General features: G+C 44.3%; 1 long non-coding RNA gene across 4 annotated transcripts in view; it reads left to right on the top strand.

Moving 5' to 3' along the window:
- Nucleotides 1-320: 320 nt before the first annotated feature.
- Nucleotides 321-21,255, top strand: part of LOC102004307 — a 24,865-nt gene continuing 3,930 nt past the window's right edge. Inside the window, exons 1-5 of one of the 4 annotated variants that reach the window (XR_261453.2) lie at nucleotides 321-481; nucleotides 5,545-5,727; nucleotides 6,101-6,354; nucleotides 7,134-7,212; nucleotides 19,326-19,926. This is a non-coding gene — a long non-coding RNA (uncharacterized LOC102004307). Of the gene's footprint in view, nucleotides 482-5,544; nucleotides 5,728-6,100; nucleotides 6,355-7,133; nucleotides 7,213-7,656; nucleotides 8,333-19,325; nucleotides 19,927-21,255 lie in introns of those variants that run through there. The other 3 variants (XR_261455.2, XR_261454.2, XR_001234597.1) reach the window with 3 other exon arrangements.

Here is a 21,255-nt window from a genome sequence, read left to right as displayed (position 1 = left end):
ATACAGAAATTTATAAATTGCTAGTTATGATAAAGCTCATTCGGCGGAGAAATCCACATGATGTTCTAGACAATCAAATTCTAGAAGACGCGTTTCAGAATCATCTTCCATCTTGGCCTTACCCTGCAAGGCCGAGCTTGCAGTTATTGTATTCCCCAAACACCTTTTGAACCCCGCGATGCCTCAGCGGACCTGGGGTCAGGCCCAGCCACAGAGCCACGCCGGGCCTCCGCTCCTCCGTCCGCCCAGCAGGGGTAAGCCCGGACGCCGCGGCGCTTACATAACGCGATGACGTCACCGCGGGCGGCTCCGTGCGGCGGGGGCGCGGAGAGGGCCCCGCGCACGGCGCGCGCCCAGGCACGTTTCTCCATCTCAGCCTCGCGAGCTCGCCAGAGACCGCGCGAATACACCGAGCCCGGCGACCGAGGTTCCCGCGGGGCTGCGCGGCGGACTGCGTGGGCGGGGCCGCGGAGGTCACGTGGTCAGTCCCTCCCTCTTCCCCCCCGCCCCGGCGCGCTGGGCAGGACGCGCCCGCCACTCCGGGTGTCTCCCTGTTCAAGCCGTCTCGAGCGGGCGTGGCCAGCGACCTAGCAGCCAGAGGGTGGGCCTATTCGCTCCGGGCCGGGCCGTCGGGAGGGCTGAGCTAACAGGCGTCCGAGCCGGCGGGACTCGAGCCTGGAGGCGGAGCTGGCCCCGAAGGGGCGGGGCTAGAGCGTCGGCGCGGGGCGGGATGCGAGGAAACGGCTCGCATCTGGGGGCGGGGCCAGCGCGGAGGGGCGGGGCTCCGGCGCTGGCGGTCGGACTCACTTCTAGTTGTAACCCTGGTCGTAGGGTTCCTGGCTGCGTCAGACAGGGCTGGTTCTACATCGTTAGCCTAGACTCATCTCTGTACTTTCCCAGATGTATTTTTGTTTATTCTCTAAAAAGATGGGACGTGTGGACTGCAACAGTTCGCTTGAGCGTGGGCTTCAGGGCGGTGCGGGTTGTGCGCTGCGCCAGGTCCCCCGTCGGTGGTGCTGACGGCTCCCGCGGCGATCGCGCGGGGCCTCGTCGCCTCGGTCACCTTGCGTCCTCGAGGTGCGACAGCGGGCTCGCCAGTGGTTCTCAACACTGCTGCACGTCAGAGGCGTTGGCGGAGAAATTTTGTTTTGTTTCCGTGTGTACTTTCTGTCATCATGGTCTTTGCCTCAAGATGCTTAGCAATGACTGCATATTTTTAAAAAGCAATTTATATGAAATGTCTTTCTCCACTTTAATTTTACATTACTCTGCGAAGAAAAAAAACTCAAGCTGCTTTTAATACCAGACACACTTTCATGATTAACCAGCTAGGTAAAAGTTGGTGACTTTATTTTTCCTGCTGTGTAAAACAGATCTAGGCCTACAAAGATGGGACCAAGTAATAATTGTTTTTGAAAAGTGTGCTGCAAAAATGGATTGTGTGTTGTGAGCCATGTTTAAAATAACAGTTTTGGGCACCACCCCTTGAGATTGCGATGCAGCGACCCTGTACTGGACCTACGCTGGCATTTTATAAAAATCTTCCCCTGATTTTCATCTCTGAGAGACTTCCTGTCCTCCCTGCACCAGGGTTTATCACCTTCCATCATAGCAGGAAATGACGTGGAATTCCTTCATCCACCGGGTTTTGGAGAAAGTTCAGCCCTTTCTCAGGCCCATTGCTAAAGAGAATGGTGGGAAAAGTAGCCGTCAGCTCTGTTTCCCAGGTGACCCCTTAGCCCTGTCCCAATGAATTCAGACGAATAAATTGGCTGCCAGTCTCTTTCAAAGGGGGTGTCCTCTGGCAGTAGCCACTATTTACTGGACCTTTCCAAGTCACACAGAATGCTGCATGAATGCCAGCTGGTGTCTAACCTTTGGCTGGTCCCAGGAAACAAGCTTGTAAAAATCTCTCCCAGCTGAATATGGTCAAGCTCACTTGTCCCAGCACTCTGGGAGGCTGAGGCAGGAGGACAGAAAGTTTGAGCCCAACCTGAACCACTTGGTGACTTAGTGAGACCCTGTCTCAGAATTTAAAAGAATGAAAACAGGGCTATGAATGTAGCTCAGTGGGTTCAATTCAAAGTACTGGAGAAGAAAAGAATTGCTGCCTTGCTCTTAGACAGGGGCATTCCTGATTTTCCCTCCTTGAGGGAAAGTAGAAGTCAGGCTGAGGGCCCAAGGGTGGTTAGGGGAAATGAAATTTAGGTTTCCCTGCTGCTGTGCCTTTAATGAATTGAAGGGAAAGGTAATAACTAGTTTTGCTTTCAATGTGAGACATTGTAGTTAAGATTTACAATGTTTTCCTTGGCACCCCAGGCTATTTATAAAGCCTTCGTGTGTTGACCCCCTGGGCAGCAGGACCTGGTCACAGTCTCCTAAACCTGCCCTACACAATCATTCCCTGGGTAATTTATTTTTATTTTGCTTTTATTTTATGATGCTGGGGACTGAACCCAGGGCCTTCACCCTGAGCCACATTGTTAGATCCCTGCCCCCTTTTGTGAGACAGGAGCTTGCTAAGTTTCCTAGGCTGGGCTTGGGTTCAGGAAACACTACAGGTAAGGGTTCTCCCAGCTTTCACTTGGAATGTGAAGCCAGACTGCCGGACCACCCCAAGGTGCTGGCCTCAGAAATATACAGAAGGCTTTTCCAACCCGTTTCCAGGAGGGTCTGGTTTTGCTGGCACCTGTGGGTGTTGAATGAGTGGAAACCCTGCTTTGGCTTTATCACCTGTCATTGTTTGAATTTAGGCAAGTCATTTACTGAGACATAGAGACAGCTATCGAGTTTGTGAAAGCAAAATACTTTCCCCTCCAAAGGGGTGAGAAGATACATAAAATCCAAGACTTAATATTAACAACAGATTGAACCAGGATGGAATCCCAGCGTAGAAGGCAAAAATCCAAGGCAGAGGACAGAGGGCAAGCAGGACACGTCCTACAAGGCAGCCCAGCCCTGCTGCTTGGCTGTGCTCCCAGCGTGGAGTTGGAGGAAGAGGTTTAATCCACAGGAGCCATCCTCAGCAAACAGTCTCTAAATCAGATAAACATGGGAGCCCAGAGGCTAATGCTGTCTCTGGCTGGTGTCACAAAGAAAAGCTTTCAGTTTCCTGTCTCCAGCAAGAGTGTTCTTCCAGCCAGTTTCCAGAATATTCCCTGCTTGTTTTCTGGCACTGCTGTAGCATAGGAGACTTACTCATTGCCCACAGTGCCTTCTCCTGACCAGACCCCTATTCATTGATTCAGAGCCCTCACTAGAAAATGCTGTCACAGAGATTCCGGAACTCACTTCCACCCTCAGGGGAAAACAAATCTTCCTGCCTTATCTTTGTTTATAATTTAAAATGCTCTCTAGCTGGGCAGTGTGGCACACACCTGTATTCCCAACTACTAGGGAGGCTGAGGCAGGAGGATTGAATGAGCTCAGCAGTTTGAGACTAGCCTGGGCAACTTCATAAGACTCTGTCTATTAAAAAAAAAAAAATAATCCTGGCTTGGTGGTGCATACCTGTAAACCCAGCCCTTGGGAGGCTGAGACAGGAGGATTGTCGCGAGTTAAAGGCCAGCCTGGGGTTCACAAGGTAACCCTGGATTTCATACCAAGAGCCTGTCTCAAAAAAACTGAAATAGAAAAGAAAGGGGGGCAACTGAGCTAAATTTTGGACATGGAAATTATTTTTTTTTAACAATGACTGGTATTTATTATGCTCTTAATATGTTCTGAGTGTTGCTAAGTGCCTTACACATATGATCTCATTTAGACCTCCCAAGAGATAGCTCTTCGTATCTGCTTTCTGCAAATAAAGAGATGAGTTAAGAAAGGTTAAGTCAACACACAGCACTGCATAGCTGTTAGGAGGTAGAACTTCAGTTTAAACCCAGGATTCTGCCTGTAATCCCAGTACTCAGGAGGCTGAGGCAGGAGGATTGTTGCAAGTTTGAGACCAGCCTGGGCTACATAGTGAGCTCAAGGCTAGTCTGAACGGCATAGTGAGAACCTGTCTCAGAAAAAAGGTCAAAAAATAAAAAATAAATAAATAAAAAATAAACCCAGGATTTTCAGTCCAAGGGTTTGGTATTGATACTATTTTCAGTTTCAAGTCAAACTTTCGTGCAGTCTTTAAGAACCCTTGTTTGGCCCACTAACTGGGTCCCTCATGGAATAGCAGCGGAGTAGGGCAGTGCCTAAGCTGTCCCAGATGTTCAGGAGAACTGCTGATGGTACAAACGGGAATATTCCTCATGTTCTCCTAAGCCGGCCTTGACTGAGGCAAGATGCGATGCCTGCCCTGTGGCAGTGACTTCCAAACCGAACCCGAGCTCATAAATATTGTTTGGCCTTTTCCTGGAGTGTCCAGGGCACATAGCTGGCAGCAGGCCAGCTGCTGGCAGTGTGTGTACACAGGGAGGGCCCTAGGCCTCTTGTGGAACCTTCAGCTCAAGAATTCTGCTCTGTATTGCAAGGAAAACTCACTGGGCTCTTGGCAAGAGAAGCAGGCCCTGAGACCCGCCTGCCTGTGGGAAAAGGTTGGCCCTCGAGGCCGCCTGCTGTGTTCCCCACTTCTGTTTCCCCTGCCCTGAGCTCTTTCCTGGAAATACTGGAAAGTAAAGGTATAGGAGCTGTCTGTAAAGAAAGAAAGAGAAATAGCTAGGGAGCCCGGGATTGTGCCTATCTATATATGACGCCTGTATGCAAATTAGAGAAAGCCTTTCTTATTTTGCTTTGCTGTCATCTGCCAGAAAATTGTCATAATGCGGATACAAATCCAGCTACTGTGATCCAAACGGCATCCCTCAACTTGTGCTATTCGCACCCTGCAGCCCCGAAGGAGCCTTGGCTTCTTCCCAAGCTGATGAGGCAGAACTCAATCCCTAGCTTCCTGCTTTTTCACTCCCTGGTAGCAAACCTCCCTCTTTCCCCCAAGTTAGAGAGATACCTGCCGTGAAGTGAAATAAGCATGACATTAATGGTCTCCTAAGCTTTTTTCCCAAATGGTCAGAAGCTATCCATCTGTTGAGGGTTCTTTTTTCTTTTTTCTTTTTTTTTTTTTGTTTAATGTGTGTGACACTTCCAAGGATCAGAGGCAGTCAGAGAAAGATAGTTGGAATGCAGTGTAGTGGTGCATGCCTATAATCCCAGTGCTCTGGGAGGCTGAGGCAAGAGGATCACAAGTTTGAGCTCAGCTTGGGCAACATAGTGACTTAGTGAGACCCTGTCTCAAAATAATTTTTTTAAAACAAGGGCTGGGGATGTAGCTCCGTATGAAGGCCTGGGTTCAGGCTCCAGTAGACACACAAGAACAACAAAAAAGATAATTGGGATGTCAAATCATTGGAATCCCCAAATAGTTTCAAACAGTTGGGAAGACAAGGACATGTAGGCTCTGAAAAGATGGCAATGTTCATTCCTTCGTGAGGGCAGGAGGGAAGCCCAACAGTTGAGGAGGCCAGGGAAGGCAGGAGTGCTGAGTGTGTGGTAGGAGGACAGCTCTGCCGGGGCGGAGAGTGATGACCCAACCCAGAATTATGCTTTTTCCTGCAGGGCTGTGCTCTGGACTCCAGTGCTGTTCTTTCCGTGGGTCTGTGTATCCAGAAGTGGCTGTGAATCTGCACCTAAGGACTTGTCCTTACTGTCCCGGAGGTCCAAGTTCTCTAAGAGCCTTCTGGGTCACCGCAGGGACCAGTGGCGCTGGAAAAGTGCCTGCTGCTGAAATAGCCAGGCAAGGTAAGCAGCTTGCAGGTGGCCCCCATGAGAAGAGCTGGGTGAGCAGGTACTGGACAGTGCTCCCGTGGAAATGGGCACAACTGCTTGTTTTCTGAGCTTCCCCCTGACCTAAAATCCCTGTTAACCCAGGGGAGCTGGCACCTGCCACGTGTCGCAGTGTTTTCTGAATAAACACAGCAAAGAACTCAAAAAAAACCTGGCAATGAGAATCATGAATGGAGCTTTAAAAACAAACCCAAAAGCCCTAGAAGGATATTGGGGTAGGGGCTAGAAGTCCACTGCAATTTGGATGTGGGCCCCCTAGAGAAGAAGCAGTGCCTCCCTGAATATCTGGAGAGGGAAGTGCAGGGAACACCCCCTTCCCGGTGTTCAGGCCTAACCTGGGCAGTAAAGGAGCCTCTGGGATCACCGAGTGGCAGAAGTCTCCATGCTGGATTTCCTGCATGAACTTGCTGTCCTGGGTCACCGAGCAGTGGTGTGCGTGCTGGAAAAGTTCTCCGCATCTGTCCAAGCCTGTTCTCCATGAAAAACTGAGGTTCCTGCAGAAGTTGTGGAAATAAATTGGGAAACGATCTCCTCTCAAGAAGCTGAAGATGTTCCTTTATTTTCATCCTCTCTAGATCCGAAGTAAGCATTTTCCAGGAGAATGTTATACCATTCAGAGCTTTACTTAATTATCTGCCAAGTTCAGGAAAGGATTAACTGCATCTTAGCAACTGGGAATCGCGCTGGGGGTTGTGCGGAGGTGGGACAAAGGCCGGTTTCATGGCCAGCCTGGAGCCTCCTGTGAAACAGGCTTGCTCCCAAAGTGGGCGTTGAAGAAGGTGGAGATAATGGACTCCGTAAGGTGGATGCTTCATGGCCAGTGCCAAGGTAGCTCCCTGTAGGTAAACTTGAGTGAGGGTAGAATGGCATTTGCTAGAATAATATGAGGGCCATTTCTGCATTCAGTATTCAGTAACTCTTTCTTGAGTCCCTGCTACATGCTAGTCCCGTGGTTCTACATGAGATCATTGGGAGCCTGGATCCAGCATCTGGATGGTTAAAAACTCCTTCAGGCGAATCTTAAATCCAGCCAGGGTTGTGCCCCTGGGTCAGGTGTGACCCCAGGTGATGCAGATGTGGTCAAGACTGACATTCTTACCTTTGATACATTCAGACCCTTAACAAAATCAGGGCATGCCGGCTTCACTGTCAGTCAACCCAGGTAGGCAGGAGAGAAGGTTCCAGTGTCACTTCACTATTATCCTTACCACGCTAACTGTGGGATCATGCAGCTAGATTTTCCAGAATAGCGTCAACCTCAAGGATCCTTTTTATGGTTACACGTCTTCACCTTTCACTCAGAAAAGCTCGTTTCCTTAGGTATGCTGTAACGCACAGGTGGTTTCATTGAATTCCACCAGGTGGCACAGTTCACTTGGTTTGTGATCCAGAACAGGCAGAGGGTGTCCACGGTGAGATCATCAGGAGAGTTGTAGCCAGGTGAGCTTCTCTTCGCTCCCTTCCTGGGGCTTCTTGCCTCTGTGATCAGCTTTCGGGAGACTGAACAGCTCCCTGCCTTCTCTGGCCTGACAGCGGCCTGTGTTTGTGCTTCTGCTCTGGAGCCACACTCTTGAGCAGCTGGCTTTCACCAGGGATAAGTAGGGCCCTGAGGTCTGACCCTGTGGCCCTCAGCTGCTGGAGAAGCCAGCAGGAAGATACTGATCCTTGCCGTAGGGACAGCAGATCGGACAGTGGTCCTGTCAGGTTTTCTATCCCAGAGGGAGCCCATGTCAGTGAGACACATCCAGGCCGACTCAGGTGCCACTGAGCTGAGTCCAGCGTCCTTCCAGTGAAGAGGAGAAACTGAGCGCATTTTGGTCTGATGAAAGCCCTTTCTAGCAAGATCTTTTGGGCCTGGCCATAACTCGTGGTTTTCCTCTACAGGGAGAAGCAGATCCAGGACTGGAAGCAGGAATTACAGGGCTCAGTGCAAAATCAAAACGCGAGACCCTGTGTAAAACTTAAGGCTTTCCAGACAGTGAAGGCAGAGCGTTAAACTAAGCCCTTCTGAGTGCGGGGCCTGGGCAGCAGTATGGACCATGTGCCCACAAGGCTGTCCCCACTGTCCCCACTGTCAGGTGGAGAGGAGTCACCACAGCACATTCACTGTCACTCAAGAGCATTATCGTTCAGTTCCCAGCCTGTGAGCCTCCTTCTCCAGCAGATCCCGCCAGGGGAGCCCCTGGGAGGAGAGCAGGGGGCAGCGCAGACAACATCTGCCCCGGCTTAGATCAAGGCCGAAGATAAAGCTGCCTCCATCTCCAGTGGAATCTTTTGCATTTGCATCAGTTCCTGAAGATGGTTGTGACTGTTTTTATAAATAGCACGCTTAGAGCCAGTGACTGTTCCATCGCTCTTCTCACAGGAGTCCCTAGTCTCAGGCCATTGGGTGCCTCACAGAGGCTTGGTGCTGGCAGTGAGGAGCGGCACGGGGGTCTCTAACTCTTCCTCTCTGTCTGCCTGTGCCGCTGTGACCCGCTGCTGCTGGTCTGGAGACTGAAAGCTGCCTGCTTCCTGCTGATAACTTGCAGTTGAGCTGCCTGGATGCAGTACAACAAGAATACTGACCTCAGGCTGTGGGCGTGTTGGCCACAATTTTTTAAAAGTGGCTTTATGTAGAAAATGATGTTTGCATGGTTGTGTTTATATCAAGCCATCCTTATGTCCAGTTGCACCATTTCTGGAAGGGATATCGAGCTGAAAAGGGGATCAGACCTATTTCCTAAGGTTGGGAGAGAGAGCAAGCCCTCTGACTGCTCCCCTCCTGTGCACACAGACCGGGAAATCACACCCCCCTGTGTTGGTGAGTAGCCTCAGCACTCAGAGCTCAGAGTCCAGGGTAAAGAGTTCCTGATAAGTTATACTTTTTTTTTTTTTTTTTTTCTGATTTGTTATACCCATGCATGTGGCTTCCCTGAGTCAGTGTCTCCTCTGGCTCTGCCAGAGATCCACTGTTCCTCCTGTTGCTCCCTTCCACAGCGTTGTTTGCTCTGCATACAGGCAGGGTGGTGCATACCTGTAATCCCTGCACTGGGAGGTTGAGACAGGAGGTTCTCAAATTCTAGCCTAACCTAGACAGCTTACTGAGACTCTGTCTCAAAATTTTAAAACAATATTTTTTAAAGGGCTGGGGATGTTGCTCAGTTAGTAGGCTCTTGGCTCCAACTCTATTGCCTCTTTCCCAAGGGGGGAAAAAAATCATGGTGCCCAGGCAGGCTCTGATTTTGTCCTGCATAGCAAGCAAGACTATCGTCACTCAGATCCTTGTGCACTGGGGCAATGCTTTTAGCTTCCCTGAAAGACAGGGGTTAAAAGCGTTCTTCAGTTTTAACATATATTTGAATGTAAACCATATGCCAGGCAGTGTGCTTGGAGCTGGAGACATAGAGACGACAGAGACAGACACAGACTGTCGCAGTCATGTGCAGTATACAGTGATTAACCAGCAATTTCTTGGAAGCATGTGTGCCTGCCCTGGGCCTTCTGTTCTGCTCGGTATCACAGCAAGGGTGGGCTGGGGGTCGGACAGTATGTTTTACCAGCCCTGATACCAGCCATGTCTAGCAGGTACAAGAGGAAGATTTGTGGGTGGGAGGATCTCCTCTATGGTTTTTACTTCCTGTTCCTGGGCTCAAGTCACACTACATTCTCTCTTTGTTCCTTGAATGTGAGCTGGTAGATGCTTCCTGTTATTACTAATCTCTGGGTTACTTCATCAGTCCTCTCCTTTTCCTTTCCCACTGGGAACACCAATCCCTGCATTTAGTTCCCTCTGTTGAAAGTGGTTTCTGTTGCATCCTGATTGAGATAACGTGATAAATGCTACAACATGAGAAGTTGAAGCAAAGCATCCTAGGAACATATGGCTGTCACTCAGTAGCAGTAGTTATCATTACAGCAAGTCGAGTATCCAGAACGCTTACACCAGAAATGTTTTGGGTTTCAGATATTTTTAAAATTTTGTAATATTTTCATATACATAATGAAATATCTTGGGAGTGGGTCACAAACCAGAATTCATTTATGTTTCCTATAGCTCGAGAGACATTTTATACAATATTTTAACATGCTTCTGCTGGCTTCAACACCAGTGGTACATGCATGACTATCCTGTTTGGCAGTTTGTACCACTGGTGTTACAGGTAGGACTGTCCTGTGCTCAAAAAGTTTCAGTTTTTGGAGCATTTTAGATTTTTGGATTAGGGCTTCGCAAGCTGTATTATTGATATCATTGTTCACACTAATATTATTACTATCCACAACCTTACACTCTTGGCATCAAGTTCCCTAGTTCTCTTCATTTGTTCCTTCCACCCTGCTGTGTGGGAGTTGGAAGCCTTTGAGTTCCCAGGAGCAGAAGGGGTGTGTGGCAGAGCAGTGAGGGACTAAAGGGCAGGCCCTGTCCTTGACTGAGCGGACATCAAGGGTGGAGGTCCTTTGGGTGATGGTATACAGCAGGCAAGGTGAGTCAGGTGAGCATAGGGAAACAGGGCCTTAGGGAAGACTTTAAGCCATGGGGGAATCAGACCTTCTGGTACACACTGGCTTAATAAATCAGATGTGTGAATGTATGCAGCGTTCAATGCCATTCCAGGGTGACCTTTGCAGTGTGATGCATATGGCCGCAAGCTTGGGGGAAGGACTGCCTGTTGTCACAGAACAAACGCCCTGCTCACTGTCCACTTGGCACAGTGCTCCCAAGGAGCCTGTGTGGAAAGCCAGGCAGACCCTGCTTCAGCTTCATTATCATCTTGCTGTCTGGATAGAAGGACACCAGACTTCTGTTAGGCAGTTACCTCCATGGCAGCATTATTTTAAGTAGAAGTTTAATTTATTTTAGAAGAGTTTTAGATGCACAGAGAGATTGGGACAGTAGTACAAAGAGTTCCCATTTGCCCCACAGCCAGTTTTTCCTTTGTTAGCATCTTTCATTACTATGGTTCCTTTGTCACAGCTAATGAACCAGTACTGATACAATATTACTAACTAAACTCTATACTTTATTCAGATTTTCTCAACTTTCCCCTAATGTTCTGTCTCTTTTCCTGAATCCCACTCAGAACTCTATATTACATTTGCTTGTCATGTCTCCTGGGCTCTTCTTGGCTTGAACAGTTTCTCAGACTTCCTAGTTTCTGAGGACCTTGATAGTTCCAGGAATACTGGTCAGATATTTTATAGGATGTCCCATGGTTAGGATGTGTCTGATATTTTTCATGTTATTAAACCAGAATGACAGGTTCTAGAGGGAGAGATTGAAAAGATGCAGGTGCTCAGGGAGGATTTTAGCTGCTGTTGCTCCCTGGTGTGGCTGGAAGGTGCTGTCAAGTGCTTTATATCTTGTGGGGGACTGAGCTCATCAACATCAAACACCAAGATGAAAGCAGGAGTTTCTACTCTCCACCTGCGTCAGACAAGCATGATTTCCAGCTACTCATGAATGATTGGTTTATCTTTGCAAGTACAGTAGTCCTTATTAAGATTAAATACTCCCTCATCCCTCATGGTGAAAAGAATGTGTGCATTGCTTATATTTGCTTATTGTGTATGTTGGTTAGCTTTCCATCACTATGACAAAACACCTGAGACAATCAGCTTATAATGAGAAAGGTTGATTTTGGATTAGTTTTGGAGGTGCCAGTCCAGGATCCATTGGCTCCATTGCTTTGGACCTATGGTAAGACAGTACATTATGGTGGCAGTGTGTGGCAGAGCAGAACCACTCACCTCATGGCCAGGAAGCAAAAGAATGAGGACGGGCCAGAGTCCCACAAGCCCCCTGGCAGGCAAGCCCCCAATGATCCAAAGACTTCATGCTTGCATTCCTTCCCAAAGACCCTACCACCTCCCATGAATGCAAAACTGGGGACCAATCCTTCATCACATGGCCTTTGGGGACATTCAAATCCAGACTCTAGCATTGTGGGACCTGCTTTGTACAAATAGATCTGTCTCCGTGATGTTACCTCATGACTTCTAGGCCATGCTATAGCTGGATGGTGACTTAGCCACAGAACAAAACTCAGTTGAATTTTTTCCATTTCAGTAACCACACTTGGGCCCCAGGGTTTAAAGCATTACTACACTGGGGCTCAATGGCTCCTAGGATGAATCTTTTTATTGTGTGGATCTGAAGAATGGAATTTTTACATGTATTCCCCTGTTCCCAGCTCCCTCTCCTGACCAAGCAGATCACTGGCCTCTCCTCTCCTCTGGGTGTTCTCTGGTCTCTTCTTTTGTTCCACGGGCAGACAGATTTTTAAAAAATCTTTTGATGATGCTTCATTTCCTCAGGCTTTGGGCTTGTACTTTTCATTCTGAGATACCTTGGGTGCTTCCAGAAAGCTCAGGGAGTTGGTGAAATGCTCAAAGCAGAATTGGCTTCACTCACTTGGGTTGTGTGGTAGTTCCTAACATGGATCTTGAACAAATGATGCACAGTACTGTTGGCTGGGAAGGGTTTGAGGCAGTATAGAAGGCCCCAGAAGGAAAGGGTTAGGTGTCTAGACTCAGGCCATAGTCACTGGTCCAGGCTTGCAGCTGACCCAGGTATGAGTCAGCAGCCTTGTGTCCACTTTGGCTGGGCAAGGGCCTCACAGACATTTTTTTTCCTTTTGAATTGATGTATAATAATTGTACATATTTATGACCCAGACATTTTAAAAGACCCCAGTCCTGTACAGACAATACTCTTCTCCTTTGAAGGTAGAAGAAGATTCAGTTGTGCCAGACTAGCTAAATATGGTATTTAAGTTGACTTTAGACTTTCTGAGTCATGAAAATGTAGGGTAGTTTCTGCTTTCTCTTTCTCTTAGGGTAAAAAAATATATCGTAAAATATGTAGAAAGAAATTTTGACCATAGCTTTGTGTCCTATGGCTCAGTGAATAAGGAAACAGAGGCCAGGTACCAATTTTTCTGCTTTCTCAAAGGAACTATGGCTTTTACTCAGATCTTTGTCTTTAGGTTTAGTACTCCAGTCTCTGGTGATAAGTTATATATGTGCACTCATATTCAAAGAGAATCCTTGCGTTTTATGGATGCTTAGAATGCAAGTTTGGGTTCATGTATGGGTCACAGAGAAAAAGGTTTAAACAACCGCTGTACACTAACTATACATGGCTATGAATATTCTCATAGGCGAAAGAGAGCATTTGACATGGCTCCTTCTTCAAGGAGTAGCATCAATACCCTATGCAAGGCAGAAGTTGGCAAACGTCATAAGCAAGTTCTGGGACAACAGAGCAAGTTATCAGCGTATATTTATAGTGTGCCTAAGAAATTGTCTTAAAAATACTGACAAAAATCCTAAATAAATGGCAGCAAGAAACTGTAATATATCCATGCAAAGAGATGTTTAGTATCCATTAAACATGTAGGGTAGCTGAGCATGGTGGCAAACACTCACAATCCCACGTACTTGGTAGGCTGAGGCATGGGGAACATGAGGTTGAGGTCAGCTTAGGCAACTTAGTAAGATCCTGTCTCAAAATCAAAATTTTAAAAACGATGTATCTAAAATGGTCAAATTCATAAGGCCAGAGAGTGGTCTGGTGATTACCATAGCTGCAGGAAGGAAAAGTGGGAAAAGGAATTAACTAATCAACATGCATAAAGTCTCAGGTAGGCAAGGTGAAAAATCTCTATGACATACTGTACAGATATGCTGTACAACATTGTACCTACAATCAGCATAATGTATCATACACCAGTGAATCAAAGACCTATTTCTTCAAAAGACTAAACAAAATAGACCACTGCTTAGCCAATGTTACCAAAAACAAAAAGAAAAGACCCATATCAATGCAACTAGAAATGGAAAAGACAAAATCATGATGGACACCATCAAAATTCAAAAGTTTATTAGTAACTACTTTGAAAACCCATACTCGTGTATATTGAAGAATACAGAAGAAATAGATTATATATGAATTGCCAAAACTGAACCAAGAAGATACTTTAAAAATTCCTGAATAATCTAATAATAGGCAATTAAATTGAAGCAGTAATAAAACAAAAACCCTACTAAGAAAAGCCCAAGACCTGATGGATCCCCACTGGATTTCACAAGAACTTCAGGAAAGACCTAACATCAGTACTTTTCAAACCTTGTAATGAAATTGAGCTATAGTACTGCCAAACTCATTCCTGGAACTAGAATTATTTTGACTCCAAAACCAGAGAAGGACTCAGTTAAAGAAGAAAACTACAGACCAATTTCTTAAATGAATATAGGTGCAAAGATCCTCAACAAGATACTGGCAAATAGAATGCAATAAGTCATTGAAAAGATCATACATCTTGACCAAGTAGGCTTCATCTCAGGGATGCAAGGATGGTTTAATACAGGAAAATCAATAAATGTAATATATCATATAAACAAGCAAAAACAAAAATCACATGAACATCTCCACAGAGGCAGAAAAAAAACTTTGACAAAATCCAACATCCATTCATGATATAAATACTGAAGAAAACAGATATAAAAGGATATTATCTCAATCTGACAAAATCCATTTATGACAAACTTACTACCAATATCAATATTTAATGGAGAAAAACTGAAAAATTTCTCTCTAAAATCAGAAACAAGACAAAGATGTCTTCTATCACTATTCCTGTTCAACATAGTACCTGAAATTATCTGGAGCAATCAGGCAAAAGAAACAAAAGATGTGTATATATATATATATATATATATATATATATATATATATATGGAAGAAGTCAAGCTAACCTTATTCACAAATGACAAGATACTTTGCATAGAAGACAAAGCATTCCACAAAAAGACTCCTAGAACTAATAAATTCAGCAAGCTAGCCAGCTACAAAATCATATAAAAATCAATAGCATTCTAGTACACCAATAATGAATACTCAAGAAAGAAATTAGGAGAAAAATACCATTCACGGTAGCATCCAGAAAAAGTAGATATAGTGGTACCTTGGTTCACGAACTTAATTTGTTCCATGATTCTGGAAAAGATGGCTATGTTCATGTTCATGCAGGAAAGATGGTTGTTGTATTTGTCACTTGATGCAGAGTTTGAAAACAAAAAAAAATTTTGCCAACACTTATGTTTGTGAACCAGATTTTTCACAAACAAAAACATTCATAAACCGAGGTACCACTGTAATTAAGAATTAACCTAACAAAGAAAGTAAAAGACTTCTATAACAAAAATTATGGTACTTTGAAAAAGGAGATCAAAGAGGACAATGAGAAAATGGAAAGATATCCCCTGTTCCTGGACAGGCAGAACCAATATTGTCAAAATGACCATTCTTCCATAACTGATATGTAGATTTAATTCAATCCCAATTGAAATACCCACAACATTGCTCACAGAAGTAGAGAGAACAATCCTGAATATCAGATGGAACCACAAGAGATCCAGAATAACAAAAGCTGTCCTGGGCAACAAGAGCAAAGCAGGAGGCATCACAGTTCCAGATTTCATTATATTACAAAGCTGCAGTGATAAAAACAACATGGTACTGGCACAAAAACAGACAAGTGAGTCAGTGGAACAGAATAAATGATGCAGAAACAAGCTGAGGCATATTCAGCCACCTGATCTTTGACAAAGAGACCAAAAGCACCTGCTGGAGGAAAGACAGCCTCTTTATTAAATGGTGCTGGGGAAAATATCTGTCCACATGCAGAAGATTGAATCTAGATCCATATCTCTCACATGTACTAAACTAAAATCAAAAAGTATCAAAAATCTCTATTGAAACAAATCTGTTGGAAGATAGATAAAACTCTTGAAGGCACAGGTAATGGCTTTCTGAATGGAACCCCAATGCATAAGAAATAACATCAAGAATCAACAAATGGGAGTCTTATTTTTAAAAGAGATAGTAGGAAAGAGATAGAGCTTTTGCAAAAGGAAGAGGACCAAGAGATGGAGGGAGGGAGGGAGAGATGGAAGGGGGAAGGAATAAAAAAAATTTAGATGTGTACATGTACAAAGTCCCCATGATGAAGGTAATCCTTATATACTGCAAATAAATACTAATTTTTTTTAAATTTAAAAAGTTTCTGCACAGCAAATGAAACAATCAACAGAGTGAAGAGACAACCTACCAAATGGGGAAAATTTTTGCCAGATACTCCTTGGATAGAGGACTAATATCTACAATATATAAAGAACTGAAAAAAACTAGACCTTCTCCAAATGAAAGACCCAATAAAAACTGGGCAACTAAAATGGATAGACACTTCTCAGAAGAAGTACAAATGACCAATAAATATATGAAAAAATGTTCATCTCCAGCTACTAAAGAAATGCAAATTAAAACATCATCTTATTCTAGGAAGAATGACTGTCACTAAGAAATCAAATAATAAATGCTAGTAAGACTATGAGGAAGGACACTTCTGCATTGTTAGTGGGAAGGTAATCTAGCACAACCACTATGGAAAGCAGTATGGAGATTCTTTTAAAATCTAAAAAGAGAAATTCCATTTGACCCCATTCTTCTTCTTCTAGTTATCTTGCTGAAAGAGTTAAAGATGTCATGCTACATTGATACAGGCATACCTGTGTTTATAGCAGCACAATTCATAATAACTAAGCATTGGAGGCACCCTGTATGTCCATCAACAGATGATGGATAAAGAAAATGTGGTATTTACACACAATGGAGTACTACTCTGCTACAAAGTTTGAGTTATTTGGACAAATTGAAGTCATTTGTAGGAAAATGGGTGCACCTTGAGGGTATGATGTTATGTGAAATAAATCAGATACCCAAGCTTAAATATCACATAAGAAATATCTTATATGAGAAACACAAAGTATACATAAATTTAATAGCAAAATAAAAGTAGATAATAAGGAACAGGGAGACAGAGCTTTTGCGAAGGAGAAGGAGACCAAGAGATGGAGGGAGGGGGACAGGAAAGGGAAAAGGGGAAGTAAAAAGAAGTAAGATGCATCACATACATGTGCCAGCTCCCCTAGTGAGTGTAATCACTATGTGCTACAAACATGTACTGCTGAAAATAAAAATTAAGAAAAAGAAGGTGCTGTATATCTCATGTTAAGTGTTCTTATCACAATGAAATGAAAGGCATATTGTTAAGGGAAAAAGAAGGATGTAGGACAGTGTACAATCTGATCTTATTTGTGTGGAAAATGGATACACATATACACCTTTAAATATATATTTATATTATTTATATATATATTCTATATATATGTGTGTGTGTGTGTGTACATATATATATATATATATGATTGAAAACTGGTGGTCAACTTATAACACCCAGCTGAAGTGAACCAGCATGGTGCTGGGTGTGGGAGGCCCACCTGAGGACTGTTGCCAGCAACATAAGAGGGAGACCTGGAGAGGAAGTGTAGAAGCTATTGTGTGCTGTTAGAAGCTCTAGGGAGCTCTTGGTTTTCCTGGAGGAGCTTGTCGTGCTGGCTTTCCTGATGAACTTGGCTGTTCTCTTTGTGGAAGGAGGTTGGGACCTTACTGTCACTGAGAATGGCTTTGATTCACTTTGGGGGAACTCTGCTCCTCACTTTGAGCATTGCTTCCTGGCTCCAGAAGGGAAGATGGTGCGTCACTCAGTCTCCAGGAAAAGCTTGTTGTGTTGGCGTTCCTGATATGGATTCGGCTCTTCTCATCATCAGAGGAGCTCGGGACCTCACTGTTGCTGAGGATGGCTGTGGTACTTTTGAAAGAGCTCTCTTTCTTTCTTTGAGCATCACTTCCTGGCTCCAGTGTAGATCCCTCAGGCTGCTAGCACAGATCCTTCATCCCGCTGGCACAGACTTTCTAGCTTCCACCACTGACCTTTGGGCCCTCCCAGTGCAGATGGGTGAAACAGGCCTGCATGAGATATTGTCATGGGCTCTGGGCCTCCAGCTGGACTCTTGGGGGGCATTGTTATGGGCTCTAGGTCTTCAACTGGACTCTTGCAAGACATGCCGTGGGATCCAGGCCCTCAGCTGGATTCTTTGGTCTTTACTGTGTGGGCAGATTTCTGCACTCTCTTTGTATATGAGTCTCTGAGTGACTATTATAAAATAATTCTATAAACTATGTGTCCTGTATTGTTTCCCCATGCAGAACCCCAAACTACAATGATAGATAGATGATAGATAGATAGATGGATAGATAGATAGCATATGCTTGACATTTTTCTGGATCATTCACTAGAAACTGTACACAATGGTTTACTTCTGAGGAATGAAACTATTATTTTCCATTTTATTTGTTTCTTTTTTTTTTTTTTTTTTTGGTTTTTCTCCGGTACCGGGAACTGAACTCACGACCTTGCGCTTGCCAGGCAGGCGCTTTTGCCACTGAGCTAAATCCCCAGCCCCTATTTTCCATTTTATATCATTCCAAAATATTTGACTCTGAGAAACCATGTATACATATCATTTTTAATTTAAAAATACTAGTTTACATCTTTTTTTAGAAAAACAAGAATTGCTTTTTTTTCTGGTTTGGAACATCTTTCTACACGTTATGGACTTGTTTGATCCCCCCAAAATCTAGAAATTTCAGGCAGGAATATGAACCCAATGTTCTAGTGAGCTTTGCACACATAAGTGGAGGATAAATCTTATGATTGTACATTTCACCACTGTGGGGATACGGTGGATGTGTATGTTTTTGTCAGAATCTTACTCTTTTACAGTTACAACTATTCACTTCATTGGGCTTCCTCATTGTATTCAAGAGGAGACGGAGCTGGTTGGGTAGATCTGTGGGGAAAGGAAGGGACCACTGACTGGGCAGGTATCAAGGGAGGATCAGCGTATTCTGTTTCTCAAAGTCATGTTTTATATATCTAAATTCCTGAGTTCTAAAGACTTAGGGATCAGTGCATTAAAATTAGAGGCTCAGAAAAAAATAAAAAGCATAGTCCAAAAGATTATCTGCTGTAGACAGGCAAATCTTTCAGTAACATCATCACGGTAAAACTCCAGAAAGCCTGCGAGTATTCAGGTGGGAAAGTGCCCAGTTTACTTTTCCCAGACATGCCTCGGCTATGCTACTTTTCTATACAAATAGTTTGTAATGTGCTCCAAACTGTCACTTCTGGCCAGAGACTGGAGTTGCTTTGTCCAATGTGATTATAGAGCGTTTGAAATATGGCTAGTGGACACTGAGATGTGCTGTAATTATAAAAATCGGCAGGTTTGGGAGAGTTAGCGTGAAAAAATAATATCTGCTATCTCGTTTATATTTTATATTGGTTGCTTTGCTGAGATGATACTACTTTGGTTGAATAAAATCTTTTATTAAAATTAATTTTACCTGGAGTTTTTGGCTTATTTTTGCCTGTTTATTTGTAGTGCTGGGACTGAACCCATGACCTTGCACATAATAGGTGGGCACTTTACCACTAACTTACATCTCCAGCCTTTCTTTTTAGTTTTTGAACTCAGATACTAGGAAACTTACAATTAGATATTTCTATTGGACATTTCTAGTCTTGAAAAACTCCCAGGGCACTTTCTTATGAATTAGTTTGCCCAGCGAAAGCCTGTTAATTGGAGATCTTTGCACAATATTTTGGCAGAGTCCTCTGCGAGTGGTGTTTTCCTGGAAGGACTTTGGAGTGAACAGACAAGTGAGCAGAATCGTCAGCATCACCTGAATGTGGGGGAAGAGCCATCGGGCTGGGCATAGTAGTGCAAGTTTGGAAACAGGTCCTGTGGCCCTATTTTTCTTTACTTTGAAATAGGTATTGGGATTTCTAGATCAATAATGCAGGTCACATGGTCAATAAAAGAGCTCACAAAAGATGGGTTTGAAAAAGCTTTGCTACTAATACTCTACAAGCGAGTATTTTATATTTCTTGCTTGTTTTTAGCAAAGTAAATATAGATTAACCACAGAAGGATCAAAAATCATTGATTGATTGTTTTGATTCTTGGTCTTTGGTACAATTACACTTGATTTAAATTTATAGTTAATTGCATGTACTTTTCTTCATAAAACATTCTTTTCATGTTTTTGTAATATGCATCAACTCCTGAATTACTTAGTGTTTTTCAAGTATGTTTTTTCTAGGAAGCTCAAGGCTCATTATTTTGGAGAGAGCAAGTTTCAGCTCAAGTGGGGAGTGCAAAGATAAGAACTTCATTGTCTTAGTTCCTTTTGTTGTTGCTGAGAGGAAATACCTAACACCCAAAGTTAAAGGAGGAAAGATTTATTTAGCTCATAGTTTGAAGAAGTTTCAGTCCATAATCAGCTGGCTCCAAGGCATTCTGGCATGGCAGACAGACATTGTAGAGGAGAAACAGTTCATGGCGGGCAGAAGGTAGCAAGTGACAAGGGACAATTGCAGCTCTCTCTCTCCCTTATATTTTATCCAGGCTACGTAGGGTAGGTGGCACTCATGCCCTTAATCCTAGTGCCTTGATCCTAGCATTGCGCCATCAGTCAATCCAAGTTCACACACTAGATCCATCTATCTCTAAAATAGCCCCACCTATGACTGCATGAGGCTGTGGGGAGACATCTAGACACAAGCCGTAACACTCATTCAAAGGACCTTCCAGCTAGGGCTGAGGAAGGCACAAGCATTAGACAAGATGGACTGAGAAGGGTGTTCTGCTAAATCTCAGATACCAGGGCTCTGGTTCCTGCTCTGAAGTAGCCAACTGAAATAATTTTATTCCAGCCCAGTGTTCTCAAAGTGGGGTCCCCCAACTAGCAGCATCACCTGACTTTGTAGACACACATTCTTGGTACCCATCCTCAAATCTATTGAACTCAAAACTCCGGGATGGGAGCGACAGTTAAATTCATGTTAACAGGTCTCAAAGATGATTGTGATGCACTTTGGAACTTGAGAAACAATGTGCTGCACTTTTAAACTCTTTTCTTTCCTTTTTGACGCAAGGAGTCTGGAGCAGAGATCTTGGTGCCATTAAGGCACGAGATGCAATGAACCTAAGCCCTTCCATGGTACCTGTACCATGGCCTTGCTGTAAGTTAAGCTTTCAAAAAGCTATGCTAATCAGGTCCTGTCATGACTCACAATATGAGTGGCAGGGGGCACGGGGTTGCTGGGATGATGAAGAGGGTTCAAGTAGCTCCCTCTCCCCACTCAACACTGAACAAACTCAGACTTAGGAGAATGACAGTAGAACAACAGATGCTGGCCCAAGTGCCCCCCTTGTTGTTGACAGTTCATATGAGAGGCAAATGAGTTTTTATGAGTTGGAAAGACCTTATTCACTGTCACCTAGGACTCACTTCCCAAAAAGTGGAGAAAGAGAGGAGCAGAGCTGAGAATGCCCTCTGTGGTCCCCAAGTTAGCTCAATTTGCTATTGAGAAGCAGAGAGAGGAAGGGAGAAGGGACAGAATAATACTGAATGTTCAGTTTAAGGTAGATGCTTTCCTTCCAGTGGTGAGGTGGTTGTATTGTTTTAAATAAATAACTAGAAGCTTGGTATGAAATGGCACAGCTTTAGTCAAAAACATTTCCATCTTTTTTTTT

The sequence above is a fragment of the Chinchilla lanigera genome, unplaced genomic scaffold, assembly GCF_000276665.1.
Source record: "Chinchilla lanigera isolate Chin_1 unplaced genomic scaffold, ChiLan1.0 scaffold00030, whole genome shotgun sequence".
Classification (NCBI taxonomy): Eukaryota; Metazoa; Chordata; class Mammalia; order Rodentia; family Chinchillidae; genus Chinchilla; species Chinchilla lanigera.
Note: the sequence above shows the minus strand (reverse complement) of the source record. Positions and strands in the feature narration are given on the sequence as shown.